At 31.2% G+C, this 10,000-nt stretch overlaps 1 protein-coding gene across 1 annotated transcript in view; it reads right to left on the bottom strand.

Moving 5' to 3' along the window:
* Positions 1-10,000, bottom strand: part of LOC137639453 (uncharacterized) — an 87,359-nt gene that overhangs the window by 64,785 nt on the left and 12,574 nt on the right. The window lies entirely within an intron of this gene.

The following is a 10,000-nucleotide window of genomic DNA, read 5'->3' as shown; positions in this document are numbered from 1 at the left end:
GTTAATGCTGTTACTCTTATTAAAATATTTTAATTTTTCCTTGCTTCCTTTCCTCACTGGGCTCTGTTGGAGCCCCTGGGCTTATAGCATCCTGCTTTTCCAACTAGGGTTTTAGCTTAGCAAATAATAATAATAATGATAACTTATACTAGATCCAAAGTATCTTAATTGTTCCCCATGTTTTATAACCGAGCCTCTACTTCCATGCATAGCTATACTGTCCCTACCTTCCTCTCTGGTCCCCATACCTTCCGTCTTCTCCACATTTACTCTCAAGCCACCCCTCTCCTAAGTCTCTTTCCACTCTACAACCCTTTTCTGTTAGTCTTAATCATTTTTAACAGTCATCACCAAATCATCTGTATATAGTAACTCCTACAACTCTTAGCTTCTGATCTCTTTACATAACACATCCATGACATCCACAAATACACACACATACACACAGACACACAGACACACACACACACACACATATATATATATATATATATATATATATATATATATATATATATATATATATATATATATATATATTCAAATAAGCCATATCTTTTTGATACATTAATGTCTGGATTCTCTTAACGACCTCGGGATCAGAGCCCCAGGCGAAATCACACAAAGACAAGAGCTTGTGACCGGCCGGGAATCGGACCCTGGTCCGGCAAGCTTGTATAGAGAGTGACTACCACTTCTTCGTAGCCAAGTGGTAGTCACTGTCTATACAAGCTTGCCGGACCAGGGTTCGATTCCCGGCCGGTCACAAGCTCTTGTCTTTGTGTGATTTCGCCTGGGGCTCTGATCCCGAGGTCGTTAAGAGAATCCAGACATTAATGTATCAAAAATATATGGCTTACTTGAATATATATATATATATATATATATATATATATATATATATATATATATATATATATATATATATATATATATATATATATATATATATATATATATACTGTGTGTGTGCGTTTGTGAATGTATGAGACTTCTAGAAGAGACCAGATACTTTGATGTTCCTTCACTCTCTAGGTATGGCTTTATTTATTATTGGGTCCCGACACAGAATAATCTGTTAAATCCTCAACATAGTTTCTCACATTACTAAACTTCTGACAGGGTTGTTGTGGCCTGATTGGTAACGTCTCTGTCTGGTGTTTGCCAGTCGGGGGTTCGAGTCCCGCTCAGACTCATTAGTGCCATTAGTGTTTGTGACCTTACCATCCTTGTGAGCTAAGGTTGGGGGGTTTGGGGGAGCCTATAGGTCTATCTGCTGAGTCTTCAGTAGCCACTGCCTGGCCCTCTCTGGTCCTAGCTTGGGTGGAGAGGAGGCTTGGGCGCTGATCGTATAATATGGTCAGTCTCTAGGGCATTGTCCGGATTGCTAGGGCAATGTCACTGTCCCTTGCCACTGCCATTCATGAGCGACCTTTAAACCTTTAAACTAGAACAAATATTCCCTTTCCCTTAATCATTTCTTTCCTATTCTGTTTTTTTTTTCTCTCTTTTTTTTTTTCACCAGAAGCCCTACAAATGGAGCCTTGTATTGTGTAGTCTTGGAGATTAAGAAGTCTTGAAAGTAAATATAGCATCCATGACTATTTGACTCAACAGACACTTAAAAGGTACATTCATGTATCAGAATCAGTAATCCTATCCAAAATTCATATCTCTTGATCCCTTTCAAAATCTATCATTTCAGCCTCTATTCCCACCTATTTCTAAGGCAGTTCATGGGATTACTGAGGAACAAGACTACCTATTTGACTTTTAGAAATTCTAGCCACCTTTTCGATAACCTAATCAGTCTGGGCTGTTTTTCACTGTTGGAGCCCTTGGGCTTATAGTAACTTGCTTTTTCAAATAGGGTTGTAGTTTAGCTAGTATTAATAATAATAATAATAATAATAATAATAATAATAATAATAATAATAATAAAGATAATAATAATAATAATAATAATAATAATAATAATAATAATAATATTAATAATAATATTAATAATAATAATAATAATGTTTTAAAACATATTATTTTATTTATTCATTACATCTTATATCGTTTATTTATTTCCTTATTTACTTAACTCACTGGACTATTTTTCCCTGTTGGAGCCCTTGGGCTTATAACATCCTGTTTTTTCCAACTAGAGTTATAGCTTAACTATTATTATTATTATTATTATTATTATTATTATTATTATTATTATTATTAATAACAATAATAATAATAATAATAATAATAATGTTTTTAAAACATATTGCAGTTTTTCAAATCTAATGAAATTGTAATTTACTTCAACTTTCACATTTTAATAGGGATATCAATTTCAGTATCAAGCAAAAGCACTGTTATATCAGTTTTCTATTTAAGCCCCATTAATCTATATTTAATTATGTTTTCATGGTTTCTAAATCTTATTACGTAATTCCTAATTTTTCAACGCTAAATCCCACACACGCAGAACCTATTTTTCACATTATAAATGTGGCAATAAAGTCCAAATTTCTAACATTTTTGTAAGTCCGTCGATCAATCTTAAGCCCTGTCCACACGATCGAGCATGCCCGACGGGCAAACAGTGATACCAGACCACAATAGTTAGTAAAAATGAGGGTTGATGACGTCAGAAGTGGGAAAACTAAGGGCAGGGATCTGGCAACACTGTATGATGCCAGATCCCTGCCTTTAGTTTTCCCACTTCTGACGTCATCAACCCTCATTTTCACTAACTATTGTGGTCTAGTATCACTGTTTGCCCGTCGGGCATGCTCGATCGTGTGGACAAGGCTTTAGGATAAAGCATAAAATATCCTGTGATCCTAGGAATATTTTAGTGCCCATTGGTCTCCTATCGTTATTTAGTTCGTTAAAATTTAAACACATATATTTTTCACGTAATACTAGAATCTGCCAATAGATGGCAGTGCTATAGAGGAGGAGTCATTAATTTCTAATTCTTGAACTTTTATTTCATTTGTCATTTATAAATACGATTTATGTAATGAAATCCAGCTGAGTAAATGAGTGTGAACGAAACCTTTCTAAGAAGTATAACCAAAGACAAAAAGTAAAGAATATCTACTTTAGGCTCCAGAGACTTTAAATATACGGCCCCGAGACTATATAATAAGCTCCCACGAAACATTCGAATGATTGAAGACATTAAGGCTTTCAAGGGGAAACTGAAGACTTTTTTTTATTTAAACAGTCTTACAACAGTGACGATTTAACAGTAAATGAACAATACGTGATCTGAAACGATGAATACTCTGAACGAACAAGGTAAAACGACAGTGGAGGTACTGTAGAGAGCGGGGATTCTCCTGCTGTATGGAACCGGAAAAGCAGCCATCAAAGTAAAGTAAAGTAAGTAACGGTAGATAGAATTGTGCGGGATATTCTATGCAGTTTCCCGTAGCTGAAGAGTCCTTGGTTGATTGTCTTCCTCCTTGGATTCCGGAGTCTTCGATTGCCACTGACACAGACGGAGTTTCCCTCTACATCGACAACCGAAACATAACTATTTAGTGAGAATTGAGATAGTGGAATAATTAGTGTTAATAACCTGAAGATTTTATTATGGAAGATTTGGTCGAAGTTGTGAGAAATCTACGAGCGCTTACGATGTATTTGTGGGCTTGGCTATCATAGTTCAACTTCACTGTGAGGTGTACTGATAAACAATGTTAATAACCTGAAGATTTGGTCATGGAAGATTTGGTCGAAGTCGTGAGGAATGTACGAGTGTTAACGATGTATTTTTGTTCCTGGCTACCATGGTTCAACTTCACTGTGAGGTGTACTGATAAACAGTGTTAATAACCTGAAGATTTGGTCATGGAAGATTTGGTCGAAGTTGTGAGGAATCTACAAGCATTTGCGAAGTATTTGTGGACCTGGCTTTAATAGTTCAACTTCATTGTGAGGTCCACTGGCTTACTCGAATGATGATGGTAATGTGTTCATAATGTTCTTTTGGTGGAGGGTTTTGCGCATATCTTTTATCAATCTGATTTTTATTTTTGATGTGGCAAACGCTTGGCTTATTTATAGGGAAGTACGTTTATCAGGGGTTGTTTATATGTTGTTTATATGTAGTTTATCTACTCTGACGTTTACTGGCCTTTTGGTTTTAATCGAAATCGTGAAAAGTTTATCTTGACGGATATTTAATGAATTGGTTTCAACAAGAACTTCATTCTAACCTACGATCATTAGCTTAATTGGTTTTCCCTAATATTTAACTATTGTGCGCCTTAACCACTACTATCTAACTACCTTGGCTTTTAGCACAACTGTTGTATAAGCCATTCTGCTTATTTTAGGTCGATAATATACCATCTTCAATGAAAACTTTAGTTTGGCATAAATTTAGTCTAGATAGAATATGATGAATTAAGATGGGTCCTAAGATATGATAACTTTAAAGTAAATTTTAAATTAAAGTTTAATGTTTGAATTTTCTATAGATTTGATTTACTATGCACTATTATTATTATTATTATTATTATTATTATTACTATTATTATTATTATTATTAAATGCTGAGCTACAACCCTTGATGGAAAAGTAGGATGCTATAAGCCCAGGGACCCCAACAGGGAAAATAGCCCAGTGAGGAAAGGAAAAAAGGAAAAATAAAATATCTTAAGAGCAGTAACAACATTAAAATAAATATTTCCCATATAAACTAAAATTAGTTTAACAAAACAAGAGGAAAAGAAATTAGCCAGAATAGTGTGCCCGAGTGTACCCTCAAGCAAGGGAACTTACTTGAAGGTTTGAGATTTGTAGCCACATATTATATATATTCCAATGTTTGTAGACATGGATTTCTTAACTTTTTAGGCGAAAAATTAACCTTGTTGTTAATTTACCTTTATTACGTAAGAGGAGTTTGAGTTATTATGGTCAACTTTTAACTGGCTATAGCATATTTTAAACATATTTGCAGTGTTTAGCTAGAGAACTTAAAACTTTGAAAATTTAGATTACCTTTAATTTTGTTATTGAAAATTTTTATTACCTTTAAATTTTGTTATTGAAAATTTTGATTACCGCTAATTTTGTTATTGAAAATTTTGATTACCTTTAATTTTATTATTGAATATTTTGATTACCTTTAATTTTATTATTGAAAATTTTGATTACCTTTAATTATGTTATTGAAAATTTTGATTACCGCTAATTTTGTTATTGAAATTTTTGATTACCGCTAATTTTGTTATTGAAAATTTTGATTACCTTTAATTTTGTTATTGAAATTTTTGATTACCGCTAGTTTTGTTATTCAGTTTATCTTAAACTGAAATTGAATTAGTCTTTTTACCATATTTAAGTTTGCGTACGTGAATTGGGATAGAATGTTATTGTACAGAACTACCGGGGAATTTACTATACTCAATTCTTTTTAGTGAGGCAGATTTGCACCGACTCGCAGGGGTGCCCTTTTAGCTCGGAAAAGTTTCCTGATCGCTGATTGTTTGGACAAGGTAGTTCTAACCAATCAGATAGCAGGAAACTTTTTCCGAGCTAAAAGGGCACACCTGCGAGTCGGAGCAAATGCGCCTCATTAAAAAAATTGAGTATAGTTTAAATTGAAACGTAAAGTTGACGGTATGAATGGCTTGGTACTATAATTAAAAATCTAAAAGGGCACCCCTGCGAGTCAGTGCAAATGCGCCTCATTAAAAAAAAAAAAAATTGAAACGTAAAGTTGACGGTATGAATGGTTTGGTACAGTAATTAAAAATCTATTTATAGATGTATGAAATTTTAATATTAGGGCTCAGAACTTTAGCTTAAAATTAAATTTCTTACCCCAGTATTACTCAGCAGGAACTTGAAGCTTTCTCTTGCTGTCTTTTATTACTTCAGAATTAGTTTTCAGCTTCCAGTAAAGTTCAAATGTTAGTTTAGATACTGTACACTGTTATAAAAACCGTAATTTTAATCGGAAATTCTCCGTAAAAATATTGTGACGGGTGAGAGAAGGTTGTGACTCAAAGACATAATGAAAGCAACTGAGTGAGTTTATTATAGAACACACTCCTTTATATACAAAAGCTCAAGGCAACAGGAAATTTCATGTTCAAAATCGACACCGTTACCGGTGAGGAAAACAGACATGTTTATTCAGGTTCTTTTTAGTGCGAGGGAAGAGCGAAGATACAAGCATAATATATACACAAAATGAACTATGTAAGATCGTGTGACACACGGTTGGTACAATATGCTGTTCTCAGACGTATTTTAGTAAAATACAGGCGCCCGTAATTTATACCCTACAATATTATTTTTTACGGGTTGGTGACCGTAATATCACTCGGTCACTTGAATATATCCGTTTTTAAAAGGGTAAAAATCCTGGAATAAATGTTGCCAGACATTAGCCGTTTAATCAATGTAGATGTTTAACAGTGTATGCCTCTGTTTTCGTTAAAATGTTAAATACAGTTTCAAAGGCTTGTGTAGCAGTAAAGAAGCTCAGCTTTTAAACTAAAATGTAGCATTGGGGTAAAAGTCACTGAAATTGTGGATGGCTTGAAATCATTGATATTAAGTTCAATTGCTTTCAATCATTGATATTAAGTTCAATTGCTTTCAATCATTGATATTAAGTTCAATTGCTTTCAATCATTGATATTAAGTTCAATTGCTTTCAATCATTGATATTAAGTTCAATTGCTTTCAATCATTGATATTAAGTTCAATTGCTTTCAATCATTGATATTAAGTTCAATTGCTTTCAATCATTGATATTAAGTTCAGTCGTTTTCAGTGATATTAAGTTCAATTGCTTTCAATATTAATATTAAGTTCAATTGCTTTCAATATTAATATTAAGTTCAATTGCTTTCAATATTAATATTAAGTTCAATTGCTTTCAATATTAATATTAAGTTCAATTGCTTCCAGTCATTGATATTAAGTTCAATCGCTTACATTGATATTGAGTTCAATTGCTTTCAATATTAATATTAAGTTCAATTGCTTCCAGTCATTGATATTAAGTTCAATCGCTTTCATTGATATTGAGTTCAATTGCTTTCAATCATTGCTATCAAGTTCAATTGCTTTCATTGACATTAAGTTCAATTACTGTCATTGGTATTAAGTTCAATTGCTTTCAGTCATTGATATTAAGTGCAATCGCTTACATTAATATTAAGTTTAATTGCTTTCAATCATTAATATTAAGTTCAATCACTTTCATTGATAAAAGTTCAATTGTTTTCAATCATTGATATTAAGTGCAGTCACTTTCATTGATATTAAGTTCAATTACTTTCAGTCATTGATATTAAGTTCAATCGCTTTCATTGATATTAAATTCAATTGCTTTCAATCATTGCTATTAAGTTCAATCGCTTTCATTGATATTAAGTTCAATTGCTTTCAGTCATTGATATAAAGTGCAATTGCTTTCATTAGTATTAAGTTTAATTACTTTCAATCATTAATATAAAGTTCAATTGCTTTCATTGATAAAAGTTCAATTGCTTTCAGGCATTGATATTAAGGGCAATCGCTTTTATTGATAAAAGTTCAATTGTTTCCAATCATTGATATTAAGGGCAATCACTTTCATTGATATTAAGTTCAATCGCTTTCATTGATATAAGGTTCAATTGCTTTCAGTCATTGATATTAAGTTCAATCGCTTTCATTGATATTAAGTTCAATTGCTTTCATTGGTATTAAGTTCAGTTGCTTTCAGTCATTGACATTAAGTGCAATCGCTTTCATTAATATTAAGTTTAATTGCTTTTAATCATTAATATTAAGTTCAATTGCTTTTATTGATAAAAGTTCAATTGCTTTCAATCATTGATATTAAGTGCAATCGCTTTCATTGATATCAAGTTCAATCACTTTTATTGATATTAAGTTCAATTGCTTTCAGTAATTGATATTAAGTTCAATTGCTTTCAGTAATTGATATTAAGTTCAATTGCTTTCAGTAATTGATATTAAGTTCAATTGCTTTCAGTAATTGATATTAAGTTCAATTGCTTTCAGTAATTGATATTAAGTTCAATTGCTTTCATTGATAAAAGTTCAATTGCTTTCAATCATTGGTATTAAGTTCAATCGCTTTCATTGATATTAAGTTCAATCGCTTTCATTGATATTAAGTTCAATCGCTTTCATTGATATTAAGTTCAATTGCTTTCAGTAATTGATATTAAGTTCAATTGCTTTCAGTAATTGATATTAAGTTCAATTGCTTTCAGTAATTGATATTAAGTTCAATTGCTTTTTAAATTCAATTGCTTTCAATCATTCCTATTAAGTTCAATCGCTTTCATTGATATTAAGTTCAATTGCTTTCAGTCATTGATATAAAGTGCAATTGCTTTCATTAGTATTAAGTTTAATTACTTTCAATCATTAATATAAAGTTCAATTGATTTCATTGATAAAAGTTCAATTGCTTGCAATCATTGATATTAAGTGCAATCGCTTTCATTGATATTAAGTGCAATCGCTTTCATTGATATTAAGTTCAATCCTTTCATTGATATTAAGTTCAATTTCTTTCAGTCATTGACATTGATATTAAGTTCAATCCTTTCATTGATATTAAGTTCAATTTCTTTCAGTCATTGATATTAAGTTCAATCGCTCTCATTGATATAGAGTTCAATCGCTCTCATTGATATCAAGTTCAATTGCTTTCATTGGTATTAAGTTCAATTGCTTTCAGGCATTGATATTAATGGCAATCGCTTTTATTGATAAAAGTTCAATTGTTTCCAATCATTGATATTAAGGGCAATCACTTTCATTGATATTAAGTTCAATCGCTTTCATTGATATAAGGTTCAATTGCTTTCAGTCATTGATATTAAGTTCAATCGCTTTCATTGATATTAAGTTCAATTGCTTTCATTGGTATTAAGTTCAGTTGCTTTCAGTCATTGACATTAAGTGCAATTGCTTTCATTAATATTAAGTTTAATTGCTTTCAATCATTAATATTAAGTTCAATTGCTTTCATTGATAAAAGTTCAATTGCTTTCAATCATTGATATTAAGTGCAATCGCTTTCATTGATATCAAGTTCAATCACTTTTATTGATATTAAGTTCAATTGCTTTCAGTAATTGATATTAAGTTCAATTGCTTTCAGTAATTGATATTAAGTTCAATTGCTTTCAGTAATTGATATTAAGTTCAATTGCTTTCAGTAATTGATATTAAGTTCAATTGCTTTCAGTAATTGATATTAAGTTCAATTGCTTTCAGTAATTGATATTAAGTTCAATTGCTTTCATTGATAAAAGTTCAATTGCTTTCAATCATTGGTATTAAGTTCAATCGCTTTCATTGATATTAAGTTCAATCGCTTTCATTGATATTAAGTTCAATTGCTTTCAGTAATTGATATTAAGTTCAATTGCTTTCAGTAATTGATATTAAGTTCAATCGCATTCATTGATATTAAGTTCAATTGCTTTCATTGATAAAAGTTCAATTGCTTTCATTGATGAAAGTTCAATTGCTTTCATTGATAAAAGTTCAATCGCTTTCAATCATTGGTATTAAGTTCAATCGCTTTCATTGATATTAAGTTCAATCGCTTTCATTGATATTAAGTTCAATCGCTTTCATTGATATTAAGTTCAATCGCTTTCAGTAATTGATATTAAGTTCAATTGCTTTCAGTAATTGATATTAAGTTCAATTGCTTTCAGTAATTGATATTAAGTTCAATTGCTTTCAGTAATTGATATTAAGTTCAATTGCTTTCAGCAATTGATATTAAGTTCAATTGCTTTCAGTAATTGATATTAAGTTCAATTGCTTTCAGTAATTGATATTAAGTTCAATCGCTTTCATTGATAATAAGTTGAATAGTTTTCAATCATTGCTATTAAGTTCAATTGCTTTCATTGATATTGAGTTCAATTGCTTTCATTGGTATTAAGTTCAATTGCTTTCAGTCATTGATATTAAGTGCAATGACTTTCATTAATATTAAGTTTGA

The sequence above is a fragment of the Palaemon carinicauda genome, chromosome 4 (genome assembly GCF_036898095.1).
Source record: "Palaemon carinicauda isolate YSFRI2023 chromosome 4, ASM3689809v2, whole genome shotgun sequence".
NCBI classification, from domain to species: domain Eukaryota; kingdom Metazoa; phylum Arthropoda; class Malacostraca; order Decapoda; family Palaemonidae; genus Palaemon; species Palaemon carinicauda.
The sequence above is the reverse complement of the archived record's forward strand: the minus strand, read 5'-3'. Positions and strand labels throughout refer to the sequence as shown.